Source organism: Podarcis liolepis (genome assembly GCF_965112155.1).
Source record: "Podarcis liolepis genome assembly, chromosome: 5".
NCBI lineage: Eukaryota > Metazoa > Chordata > Lepidosauria > Squamata > Lacertidae > Podarcis > Podarcis liolepis.
This window is the reverse complement of record NC_139556.1, coordinates 47,799,321-47,813,608: the sequence shown is the minus strand read 5'-3', so window position 1 is coordinate 47,813,608 and position 14,288 is coordinate 47,799,321. Positions and strand designations below refer to the sequence as shown.

Sequence of the window (14,288 nt, the reverse complement as noted above, 5' to 3'; positions counted from 1 at the left end):
CAAGAGATTTTTGTGGCTTCTACAAAATGATCTTGGTCATCTTACTACCCAGTTCCAAATACTGATGTGCTCTGGAACCACCACTGAGTGTGCACACTTGTAAACAGGCCCCATTTCCTCTCCCCTAGATCACACTCATACAATCACTTTCCTCTTCCTGTATACATAATGTGTATAAGGGAGATATAGAATATTTGTTCTGAGACAGGATTGTTTAGTTACTATAGCCAGGATACAAAGTGCAGAAAGCTTCCATATGTGCTGGGAAGACTCAGAAACTCCCTTCTGAATCCACACTCTCCCAACGGCACCACCAGACAATATTTTATCCGGTCTCGAATAGCATGCAATCACCACAATGAAGAGCAAACTAGACATTACTTTGACTGTGTGTCTAGCAGCTACATACGTGGGGCTGTTTTTTGTCTAATACCAGGTATGGATTTTCATTGGCACCACACGAGAGGAGATGATGTTCAACCTTCTCTCCCCAGCCACACACAGCAGTCTTTTGGCAAAAGCAATGACCAGGTATAAATTCAGAGGATTTTTAACAAGTACTTGCAGATGGTAATGGGTGGAATGGAGGCTAATAAACTGAATCTTTGGATGAGTGGAGATTAAGTTCAGATTCAATGGGTCTGGGAGATGGCATTCAATCTGTTCTGGATAGGTTTGCATTTTCTCAAAAGGAGCAAGTTTGCATCACTAACGTTGGAGGCGGAAGTGACTGTTTTTGCAACCCCAATGTTGTCTTGCTCTTACCCCTAATGGTAAGTGTTATGTACTGAGTTGAATAGGATCCAAACTGCAGCAGTCTGATTGGTCCTAGAACAATAGGATTCAGAATGCAGCAGTCTGATTGGTCCTAGAACAATGCAGCAGTATGATTGGTTGGCAGGAACCACCCAATCCTGCTCCAGATAGAAGTGAATCCACAACCTGATTGCCTTACAGTAGAATTCCGGAATTAGCCAATCATGTGCAGCCCATTGTGTAAATAATGTATATAAAGCAGATACTGTGAGGGGACTTTCATTCATTCCTCCTCACCACTATGAGCTGAATAAAGAACATGAAATCACTTTGCGACTCTGAGTATATTTCAGTAAGCAGCAGCAACATTGCTGCCAGGAGGCTATTGCTGCAATCCCACCCTAGCAATAAAGCTGAACTTGCTATGCACCTTAGCTGGGTGGGAGGTGGAGGGTGCCTTTTGATGTTCTGTCTCCGGGACAGCTCTGCTTCTTCAAATCCAACATGTCATTCCGCATCTCCATAAGTGAAATCTTTCACATTTACATGAGCTGCCATATGATGGTATGGGAGTACTGCAGATCTTTTCACTTATTCCTTCCAACTAACTACACAGCCTGCCTTTTCCCAGGACTTCCGCAACCTGGTTTTACTTGCCATGCCAATGAAATGTGTATTGCGTGCTTCAGACTATGGCATGGAGATGGTGGTCAGTGGTTCTTCTAGGCCAAGTACACAGCATACAGATGCCCCCAAAGAACCCTGGGAACTGTAGTTCATTAAGCATGCTGAGACTGTAGTTCTGTGGCAGGCAAACTACAGTTCCCAGGGTTCTTTTGGAGGGTCTTTTGGAGGCACAGCCCTAAACCACGCAGGTCTCAAAGGATTAGGAGGGTCTGCAGCAAAGTTTGCTTATAATAAGGATGCAATATATAATAAAAATATTTACAGAAATGTTCTCTTTAATAGCCAGAAAACTCAGGACTGACCTCAGTAAGATTAAATCATACTCATATTGAAATGATTCAAAATATGTTGCAGAGTGTGTGTCTAGCTTGCTCGCTCTAGCCCACAAGCCTCTTCAGCGTAGCATAAACAGAACTGAGAAACACAGGGTCCTTTTTCTCTCAGTTGCTCAGATCTTCACAGTGGTATTGATTGTTTAAAAATCTGTAAAAATGAAAGACCTTAAAAAAAAACCAACCCTTTTCTGTTCTGTTAGATTAACTATATGCTTTAATATTTGTCCCTTCATTGGATCAAATGTAATTAGAAGTTGTTTGATTATGCACTGGGTTTTCAAACTGGCCTGGAGCTTTATAAAAACATAACCAAATTAGATCTATTTGTGTTTGGCCGCGAGCCAAGAAAAGGAAAAGTATATGCATTTTTAATACATGAGGCTCGGAAAGTCTATAATAGGAGGTCAACAGTTGAGAGCAGAGGTATGATATTAGTTATTCAGAAGGAGTCTGGAAGGCTCCACACACACACACACACACACACACACACTTTCAAACATTTCAATATGGAAAGAATTGACCTTGAGCAGCGCTGTGGCATGAGAGAGGTTTCAAAATAGGTAAAGCTTTGTCTATCAAGCGAAAGACACTGGTTTGCATTCTAAGTTAACTTATGTTACAGTTCTGAAGATAGGGTCGGAAGGAGGGAGGGAGGAAGAACCAAAGGCAGATGTGTCTCCACATCCAAAATCTTGCTTCACTCTCAACAGTGACAGGGCAGAAGCAGAGGACAAGGCCATCAATGGCTACTAGTGCTCAAGGACAGAGAAAACAGCACTTCAAGTGAACCAAGCAGGAAAAAGGAGGGGAAACACCAGTGCTCACTAGTACAATAAATCTTGAATGTACTTTAGTGAGCTACATGAAAGACTTCTTGAACCAGTGAGCACCAGAGCTTCTCCTCCTTTTCCACTGCTTCCCCCCTGCCCCAATCAATGGCTACTAGCCATTATGGCTATGTTCTACTTCCACCATTAGAGACAGTATGCCTCTGAATATGAATTGCTGGGTAATACATGAGGGGCATATGCCCTTGCACTCGGGTCCTGATTGTAGGGTTTCAATAGCATTCTGCTTGGTGTGATCCAGCAGGGCTATTCTTGTTATCTTAGGGAACTTTTAGGCTGTCATTATTTTTGGTGGACATTCATTCACATCCTGGCAAATCCAGGCTACTCAATTAAAGCTGATTTGGAATTCTTGCAAAACAAACCCATTTCTCACCAAGACTGGACTTTTTGTAATAAGGAAAGCAATGAGGAGATATACTAGAAAGTGTGGGATAATGCTTGCACTGATGCTCTTATGCTCTTAATTAAAGGCAGAGTGGTGCTTTCGCACTCCTTACTCCTCTTCCGTGGAGGGTCCTGTTATGTCCAAGCATCAAGGCAGTACTGAATGACAAAGGCTTTATTATAAAATAAGAAGAATCACAGGAAAACTGATTGCCTAACCCAACTGTTTCCCATTGTTATTTTCCATCTCTTTTTATAGACTGACTCCCTTCCCCTGGCTATTACTCCCAGCAGACTTCCAAGAAGATTTAAAGGAAAACTCCATACTAAATCACCACAGGTCTTCTCAAATAACAGATGAGCTGCTTGGGAGAAGAGGAATCAGGAAATGTTCCTCTCAGAAACTTATTTATCTTAGGATCCAATACCAATTTGGGGCAATTTCCCCCCTCCCTTCTCCAGTAGCGTGCTTTGTCCTATCTCATAGGGTTGCCATTGGAAACAGCATCATTGAATTTCTGGATTTTTAGAAATATGGCAACCCTACTACCTCACCTTGTTCAAGAAGGCCCCAAGGCACTCTGGAGAGGCTTTCTGAGTGAACATCTGCCTGTCCAGGGGAGGAGGAGCTGGGAAGCTTGACCGTTGAGGGCTTTATGCTGCCTTTCAGAAATTGACTTCAATCACTGTAACATTTCTAAAGCAACGCCACAACTGTGTTTCTTGACCCTACAAAAGGCAACATACCAAATCTACAGGCATTTACATTTGCTTTCCCAAGAGAATATAGAAATGCACATTGCCAGATGAAAAATGGCACCATTGTCTTCTCCCACCCCCATATACTTGATAAAGCTATTTATATTTTTCAAAGAACATTTCCATTTTCACAACATAGGCTCATTGGGGCTCTTGAGGATTAAGTGTAAGATGCCAGAATCTCTGTGTTGTTGTTTTGTAATCCCACAAGAAAAAAAATGCTTATATTTCAAATTATTTGGGGGGGGGGGCTCCCTAGCAGCCGCAGTGTGAAAAGATGATGGCATCTGTTAACATATTGATTGCTTTTTAGCACCATTTTAAATTAGCTTCCTGTTCCCCTTCATATGTTTTTTCCATTACATTAAAATAAATTAAAGTTCAATTATCTGGAAGACCTGTGCTGAGCGCTCTTTAGGGAAGGAAGGGCGAAGTGATCAGACAAACAAACAGTTACGAGCGTTTTTTGCATGGATATGGGCATGGGGGGGTCCTGGGAGGAGCCGATTGCTGCAGCAACCTGAAACTGCTGCTTCATAGATGCACAAATTCTGCTGGCCTGTGGCAGCAACCAGGCCAGACTATTTTCAGAAACGGTCACTGATTGCAAAGGACCCATCCTTTGACACTTCCTCATGAGTCATGCATTTCAGGAATTGCTCATAAGTTTGGAGAGGTTCCATGTTGTTGCCACACAGGAACTGAATTCGGTCAGCAAAGAAGTAGAAGACATAAACAGGAAGATGCCCTTCCTATAGAATTGCTTTGATTCTGAGGACATCAACTTGTTTCTCTCTTCAGGATGGTTATTATTACTCCTGGTGGGAAAGAACATTCGGCATCTCGATTCTCATTAACTAAATTAAAGCTTAGCAGAAACAGTGCCTTGTAATTCTTCCTAGAATCGTGGATTTAAAAAAAAATACTCTGGGGATTTAAGAATGATTTTGTTGCTGCTGTTTCTCTTTACATGACACCAGTGTTACTTTAACTCTCTTTACCACCCCTACCCCTGAGCAGTATGTTATTAATTGCATTTAAAGATTTTTTTTGGGGGGGGGGAGAGATTACAAGCTCATGTTTTCCTAAGCATCTGTTAAGGGTTTATGACAGGTCCCAACTCAAAATTTTACATGTTTGGATTGGTCCTCAGGGAAGGCTGCTTGCAATTCAAGCCAGTTCTCACTTGCCCAGTTGAGCTCCTGCCAAGTTAGCTTACCTGTCTTCTTTCACTGCAAACAGCTTCACTTGAACCTTCTGTTAGTCTTCTACTACTTTAGAAGTGCAGTCATATTCATGTCTATTCCAAAGTAAACCCCACTGAGTTTGGTGGGACTACCTCCCTGGTTAGTGAGTATAAGAGAATAACCTAGCAGTCATAGTTTTCCCAAAGAATCTCAGAAAGTATAGTTGGTTGAGGGATCGAGAATTGTTGTTTAGAGATCACAAGCCACCACCAACCCTGATCACAGAACTTTTCAGAATTTAATGGGGAAATGAAATGTTAAGGCAGTTTCAGCCTGTTCTATCAATAGGCCCAGGATGATATGTATGCTATGTATTCCGCAATTTAAAACAATGACTTTATGTCTGCAGGCTATCAATACTCTGCCATGGAAAGCTGAATTTGGCAAACTATAAATTATGCAAATTCAAGAAATTTGAATAGTTTCTCCTTTTGTATAATTTATTTTGCATTTTTAAACTTTTGCATAATTTATTCTGGTTTTGCTCGTGGCTTGGGAAGACAGAGTATATTGCAATGTATATTGCTTTCTCATTTCTAACAGCTGAAATTCTTATTCAACTACTTTTCAGCCTTCTGAGATTTCAGCAGTCCTTGCTCTCACAACTTCAGTGTCTCTTCACAGCCATAGGAACTAGAAACTTTATATATATATATATATATATATATATATATATATATATATATATATATATAGTGTGATTCTGAGAGATTGGATGCTGTATAAAATAACACTGTGCATTTTTTCAATGCATTCCTATGGTATTGCAGCACAACACACACAAAGCCCTTGATTACTACCATTCAAAATGGCATTCCAGTTTCAGGGCTCCAGTCACCAGGAGCAAACAGGGGATTTGGGTGGTTTTTAAATTTCAGTGCCAGAGAGGTGAGGAAACTCACTGGCACACACCTCAGCTCCCCTAACCTATCCCCTGTCGTTTTGTTTTCCTCAGAATGTCTTAGAATGATGATGTATTATTTTCATGATGGCCACCAGTGGCTGCCATTTTCTCCCCAGAAGGCCTCTCAGAACGGCCAAAAGGATCACTGGTCAGTTTTGTTGCCTGATTCTGATTCTCCCTCCCATGCAAAAGAAGCAAGACCACCAAACCACTGCCTTAACCAATTTGTTTAAAAGTTCGATTTTTTGCCAGTCTGGAAAAGTATCTCACAGGTGACACATCTGCAAGGGGCCTTGGAAGGACCTGCTGCACAGTTTTTCTGATTACACTTGCCTCAGACTTACATATCTGAACAAATAAAAATACACATGCACATGCCATCACCTCATCATCAATTCCCCACCCAAAACGCACCTGTGAATTAGGTCAATGAACAGTCCCAAATATATGATTTGACTTTTCTCAGGGCAAAATATTCCAAAGCAGCAATCTTTCATTACATCCTTCCTTCAGATCCCAAAGGCAGCTGGCTAAGATGTACAGTATGCTCATACTAATCTTTTCTCTTCACCTGCCAAATGGAGAGGTTTGGAAAAAAAAGAGGACAAATGGCTTTGAGGCCAAAGACTGCCTGGAAGTCTGACTACCCTGCCTCCTGTCCTGGGCCTGGATGTGGCAGTGAGCTATTTCTTGGCACCCTTGGCAGTCCTCGTCTTTTTGGACGGGCCTTTCCTGATCTGAAGCCTGACAGCCAGAGCGCGTGATTCTTAAGAAGCCTTTTGATCCATACAAAGCGAGACTGAGCTGCCATTCAGTTCCAGCCCTTTCATTTGCCTTCTGCCTTTAAAAAAATCCCTGTGCAGAACAGCACAGAACTTGCACGTCTCTCGTCCTGCTTTTGTCAGGAACATGGAACTATCCCCAATGGCAACCTAAATACAAAGGCCTTCATTCCAAAGCAGTACGTCAAAGATCCTCCCCACCTTGGGGAAATGTGTAAAGCATTATTGGAAAACTGAGCCTATGAATAACTTAACGGAATGAGAGGCTTGTAAGGAAGACATCACTTTATGCTGATCAGATCAGATCAGAGATTCTTGACCATATTCCACAGCGATCTGCGCCTTTAAATACTGCAAGCTCACTTCATGAGTGACAGGGAGAGAGTCGTGACTCAGATATGCATGTCTTGTCTGAATAATCTTCTGAGTGTCAGCCTCTAACAGCCTCATTTGCAATACAGTTAAACCAGAGTATATAGGTTTGGGCTGATCAAAGACAAAAGGACACAGGGGAGACTCAAGACACTTTGGAGTTTGATGCGGAACATCCGAATGGCACCCACTAGTTAAGAAAGGTTGCTTTCAATTAGGGCAGAGGTTGGGGACCTCCAGACCTCCTTATCTGCCCCTTGGGACTCTCCTTAGGCTGCCCCCAGTTCCCCACCTGCACTGACCACTGACCCTGCTCCATGCCCTCCTGGACTGCTTTTGCTCAACTGAATTGAATCTTTGAAATGTAGTAATGCTTTTTACTTACCTGGATGGAGGATGGAAAGTGGGGTGGGGTGGGTGTGGGTGGGTGTGGGTGCATAAACCTGACTTTTATGTGTCTGCAATGTAGCCTAAGAGCCACATCTGTGGTCCTGTTCACGTTTGGCTCTGGTCTTGCCTCTCTAAAAGTGAATGTGACCCTCAAGCTGAAAATGTTTCCTTACCAGTAGGGAGTTCTCCTGCACAGTGTCTATAGAGATGGCCAGAAGCAATGGAAATCATAAAAACATAGGGAGCTGCCATATACTGGATCAGGGCATTGATCTATCTAGCTCTATCCTGGCTACCTTGACTGGCAGCAGCTCTCCAGGATTTCAGACTGGGATCTCTTCCAGTCCTACCTGGAGACACCAGGGATAGACCTTCTGCATGCAAAGCAAATGCTCTACCACTGAGCTACAGCCCTTCCCATGCTTCGACACTGCTCCTGTTCATACCGTCTGTGACTTGTGCAGGGGAATTGCGTAGCACATTGTGCTTATGTGGTCCTAGATCTCTGCCTCACACTCTGCTGGTGTTCAAAAGAGTGCCCACTGTGGCAGCAGCCTCACCTTGCCTGGTGGCAAGGCCACCTCTGATGGGATGAAAGGAAAGTTCCTATGTTTACACTCCGCAGAGACTTTTTGCCAGCACGAATTATACTGTGGGATTGGACTTGAATGGGCTACCTGAACAGTTTGCCCCAAGCGGCAGACTGTAATTTTGCATGCCTTAGTCCAACACATGCACTAGGGAGATCTGAGGTGTGCAAAAAAACCCCACAGATTTGTGTCCAGGCATTGTGACCATGGTTAGGGTTGTCGTGTTCATCAGCCTGGGATCAGCTTCAGTTCTTAATAATTTCTTAAATGCATTCTCACAACAGTCAGATATTTGTTAGAGTACAACTCCCATCATCCCTGACCATTAGCCATGCTGGCTGGGGCTGATGAGAGTTGTAGTCCAAAAGCATCTGAAGGGCACGACGTTGCTACCCCCGATGTAACCTTAGCAAGCTGACCTTGATAAATCTCCCTCTTTCTCCCCCTCTTCTGAAATGCCATTCATCTTCCCTTTCCTCCGTGGAATAAGCCCACTCCCTCTGTCCTAAACAGCAATTATATTTTTGAACAGGTTATTCACAACATGAAAATACTTAAGACTGCCTGACTTTGTTTTTAAAATGCAGCTCCACCTTCGACAAGGGTTGGTGCCCTGTAATTTACTCTGTATCCACGGCAGCTCGGAAGGAGCCCTTAGCAGTCGGAGTGAGTCAATGAACAAAAAAATCCTTTTAGTGCGCCTTGGCGTAACCAGCCCTCAAAAGAACCATGGTGTCCGTTGTGCTGGGAGCCAGGATATTTGTAAGGCTGAAATTATGCACAGTAATTGCCCTATCCAGCTAATTCAAGTCTGCAGCATATTACAAATTCCCAGCGTACGAATTTACTTAAACAGATAACATAATGGGTAGAGTTTCTAAACTAGACTTTATAGGTGTTTTAACATTTCCCCCGTGGAACCATAAAAATTAATAAAAGAAGAATGCCGTGGTTCTCTTCTAAGCACAGAAATCAGCATTAATGGAAAGGCTTCTATATTTAAAACCTGTATTTACAACAATTGCTGACCCCTGCCAGCCACAAACCAGACCTTTCAGTAAACCCAGGAGCATTTCGCAATGCTACTGCCTCTAAATATAGACTGTTATTTAACACCAGCAGACTATGAACACAATCTTGGGCAAGCCCCACTGAAATGAATAGAAACTGTTTGAGATTACGACAGTGCCCTTTACCACTACTGCCATGGAGAGATTTCCTGGATGGACAATTTAGTTGGGCATTGGCCCTACTAGGTCACTTTAAATTCAGCAAGGCTCTGCCAAAAAAAAACCCCACCACCCTCTGAGCATCCCAATAACTGGTGCAACTAAGTCTCCATTGTTCTCCCAAATGTCCTATGGTATGGTCTGATGACACATGAGGTCACCACCTTGCTGAAAACGAGCAACTCTGGGTCTCGTTAGTGCCTGGACAGGAGACCACCTGAAAAACCACATGTATGCCGCATTGAGGTCCACGATGGAAGAAAGGTGGTGTATAAAAGAAAGGGAGAAAAGGACCATGGCTCAGTGGTAGAACATCTGCTTTCCATGCAGAAGGTCTCAGGTTCAATCCCCAGCATCTCCATTGCCTGAAACCCTAGAGAGCTGCTGCCAGTTCCTATAGACATTGCTGAGCTAGATGGACCATTGGTCTGACTCTGTATAGCTTCCTAAAAATAAATTAAAATTGCATGGAAGTGTTCTCTCATAGGGAAAGTGCTCCAAGCCTTTGGTCATTTTAATTGCCTTTTGCTATACCTTTTCCAGTTCTGCAGTTTTTGAGACAAGGTAACTATGCCAGTACACAGTATTCCAAACACAGCTCCACCCCAGAAAGGCATTACATTACTAGCCTTTTTTCTCCCCAATCCTTTTCCTAACAATCCCTATTTGGAACTGACATTTTCCATTGCCTTCGCATGTTGATGAACATCAGCTACAAATACTGTAGGTGGAATATGCATGCAGATCTCCCTGGATTAGGAACAGTAGTGTTTAAAATAAAAGCAGTAAATTCTTCAATGGTGTTTCAGATTTCCAAATGTTGTGGGTGTTTCACATTTAGGCCACAATCCTAGACACAGTAACCTAAGAGTAAGTCCCATTGAACTCAGTAGGTTATACTTCAGAAAACACATGTACAGGATTGCTCTGTCAATCAACTGCTAGCTGTCCCCTCATTTTCCTCTCCTGGTCCTCTGCTCCTTCCTCAGACTCTTTTCCTTTGTCCCTTTTTTAAAAGGAACAACTTTGTTCCTTTGATACCGAAAGGACACCCAGATGTACAATATTCATGCTAACTTTTCCTTGGTGACCTTGCAATAGCAGGCAGCTAGCCTACTACAACCAAAGGAAAATATACATTTCTTTAAGATAGCTAGATTCATTTCATGATTTGGCAGTAAAACTAGGAGGCCAGGGGAGGATAACACTTTAAAGCCACCTAATTTGTCTGCTTTAAGTTGGCTGTAACAGTGAGCGGTTTTACAGCTGAACACTTAACACTAAATAATGTCAATGTTCTGTCTAAGTGTTATTCACAGTTCTGTATGCATAAAACGGCCTGGGTTTAATCACAGTTCACAATGGGAAGGGGTAGTATTAATTACTGAGAAAGGCAAGGGTTTCAGCAAATGTGATGAGTAGCCCCAGAAAAAGCCTCATGCTTGCTCAGTCCAGTGCTTAAAGGATGCCTTCACACCTGAAAAAAGAGAAAAGCTTTGGGAAACCAGGTCCAGCTGATCCCAGTTACCCTGCCTGAATCTGATAATGTGGCTGTCCTATTCACCTCCTGATGGATGGAAGAAGCCATTTTATCACACAAGCCTGTAGTTTCCAGGGAGGAGAGAACTGTGTCATTTGGAAAAACAGGCATAGACACTACGCTGCAAATTCTAGCTCAGTTGGTAGAGCAGGAGACTCTTAATCTCATGGTGGTGGGTTTGAGCCCCACGTTGGGCCAAAGATTCCTGCATTGCAGGGACGAGGTGACTCTTGTGGTCCCCTCCCACTCTACAATTCTATGATTCCCTGGGAGGTAGCCAAAGACTCATGCCCATATGCTGCTACTCATGAAAATTCTTATTGTTGAAAAGCCTCACCCACAACACTCCCTATATGCAAAGTATCACTGTTCTCATGCTGCTATTAGTGATCTTGGTTGGATCAAGAGCACTGGGGAAGAAGTTGTAGTCTCCTCCCCCAGTGCTCTTAGTGTACAAAAAAAACAACAACCTACTATCCCTGCACTGCTTTACTATTTCCCCCACTACCCTCCTGATGGCTGATCAGCTGGGCAGTGGGGAAGGGTAGCCAGGTCTCCCCTGGGCTTAGTGGGCCACACAGAGAACAGCTGAAGTTTGCATATGGCTCACAGCCCAATGGTTGCCCAACTCAACCTTAACAGTTAAGGCAAAGCACTTTTATTTTGTATGTTTGAAGCATACCATTCGTCTGGGGAGAATCTAATTAATGAAACCTATGCAAGAGACTGAATGCAACCTACCTACGCTACAATAAGGTATTCAAGTGAAACCAAGCACAGAAGCACATTGATTCCATGGAACAGTTTTCATGGAGACATCTTATTGTTACCTTTTATTTCACACCAGTAGCTATGACTAAAAATGACCAGAGCTTGAGTGTCAACAATCAGCAAGCTGTGTTTAAAAAATCAACACCTTTTAATTCCCCAGTCCATAATTGACCACAACTGTTATCATTGCATATAAATAAAGGTACTATAGGTTTAGTGCTTTGGTTTTAACAATCCATTCTGGGATGAACCTGCCATTCAGGGTTCACCAAGGGAAGTAACTCCCTGGAAAAGACCCTGATGTTGGGAAAGATGGAGGGCACAAGGAGAAGGGGACGACAGAGGATGACATGGTTGGACAGTGTTCTCGAAGCTACAAACATGAGTCTGACCAAACTGTGGGAGGCAGTGGAAGACAGGAGTGCCTGGCGTGCTCTGGTCCATGGGGTCACGAAGCGTCGGACACGACTAAATGACTAAACAACAACAAGGGAAGTAATCTCATTGAGCACCTTCATCCAATCTTAATTGCCCCTTCCAGGATACTATAAACCAGTGGTTCCTAAACTTTGTCCCCAATGGACCACTTGAAAATTGCTGAGGGTCTTGATGGACCACTTAATGGTTTTTCTGTTTGTTGAAACCATTGTAATGCACTGTGCTATGTGGTTTTCGTTGCTTCTTTTATTTCTTCTGTGTTGTATTTTACAATCTTCCATAGAATTCAAATATTAATACAGTAGAATATAACATAAGAAATAAGATAAACCATTAAAATCAGTGTGGATATTTAACGTGGTGGGTGTGTCATTGCTCGCCTTCAACCACAAATCCACAGACATATCTCAAACCACTGAATGAAGCTTCTCCATAGAACTCCTGCTATAAGTTGTTAGGGGTCAAACAGGACCCCTCCCTTTTACTTTTTAAAAAAATCAATATTCCATAATATTGCAAGGTAGTATTTCTGAATAACCTTAGAAGTCCCCCAAATATTCTGAAACCTCTACCTTGTCTCCCAATAGATACTTTGAAATGGAATGTCCAAAGTTGGGTGAATATTGACAATTTCAGATAAATTTTGTTCATGTCAAAAAACTCAGATATACACCCGAGTGAATGTTGACAGTCACCTAAATGAGCTTGTCAGTACTCATTGGTGTATAGCTGACAAGTGAAGGCATACACCAGTGAGTTCAAACATTCACAGGCTTTGCCTGGGAGGGTCAACATGCACACGTGAATATAAATATTCTTGGCCAGTTACTGTAATCCAACAAACATGCATTCAAGCACGCACAATGAAATGAAACCTGCATTCTGCAAGCATAGGATGTGTGTTGCTTGCTATCCAAAATATGAAGAGGAAATGGAAATCCAACTTGCTCTGTGTTAGAAAACTGGCCTGTATTTGTAAACTAAAATTTGTGCCCCCAAGTTTGACTGCTCAGTGTTAGAAAATACACAGTCAATCCTCTTCAGGCATTCTTCAAACAATGAGGGGGCTATCAGGGGTGCACCTGCTAGCCCCCAACCCCCACACCCCATCCCTGTTACTGCCCTACAACCTCCCACACATTGAGGAGAAAATATCTGTAGTGGGGAGCCTGCTGTACCCAGGCAAGCAACTGGGTAAATTTGAACTCTACAAAGTTGGGGGTCTGGCAACAAGGATATGATAAAGGGGCAGATTTAAAACATCTTTGCTCACAGGATTCTAGTGGCATGAGCAGACTGTCTGCATGGAGTTTGTTTCCAGCTGTACCTAGCAATCCATGTGACTAAGCCTATATGTGTAGCACATTTCAGTTTTCTGGGTGCCCTTGGACATTTTGGGGTAGGAACATAGGAAGCCACCTTATACTGACTCTTCCTGGAGATGCCGGGGATTGAACCTCGGATCTTCTGCATGCAAAGCAGGTGCTGTACCACTGAGCTATGACTCCCTTTCTGTACACTTCCCATCTTCCATTTCTAGGAAGAGGTTGCCAAAACTCTCCTTTTCAAATTTTGCTAGTAATCAGCATATCTTGGGCAGCCCTGACTCCATTCCGCTGCACTTCAGCTCCTCCCAAAACCTAGGCTATTCATCTCACTCTTGTAAATTAAATAATTTGCATAATTACATAAATTACATTGTCAGTATGTTATTCCATCCCATTTATTTCAGGGCAGAGGCAACACAATGCAAATGGGGAAGGACATACTCAATTATGTACCATTTGTGAACTAAACGCAACAACAGCAAATGTTGCTGGTATTTGCTGGATTGGTTTCTATTCCAGGGACAAATAAGCAAACACTGGAAATTTCTGATTTTGTCAGTATTCTCTGATATCCCTACCCATGAGTGCAGCCATTTATTTTTGGACCCTGTGACCATTTACCTCTATGGTAAAAAGCACAGCACTTGGGCTACTTTGACAGCTAGAGAAAAGCACTGAAGCTTCCTCAGAGGTGCCTCCAGAAGAATGGAACAGACTGTGAGTTCAGAATATGCAAATTCACAGGAACACAGGAAGCTGCCTCATTCCAAGTCAGACCATAGGTCCATCTAGCTCAGTAACTGGCATCAGCTCTCCAAGGTGTGAGGAAGGAGACCTCCACAGCGCTGTCTAGAAATGCACACTGAATCCCACAAAAGTCCTTCCAATATACAAGCCCTCCTTCCACTGAACCTATTCATCATAG

At 42.9% G+C, this 14,288-nt stretch overlaps 1 long non-coding RNA gene across 1 annotated transcript in view; it reads right to left on the bottom strand.

The window, feature by feature from the left end:
* Positions 1–14,288, bottom strand: part of LOC310708215 — a 101,396-nt gene that overhangs the window by 9,491 nt on the left and 77,617 nt on the right. The window lies entirely within an intron of this gene.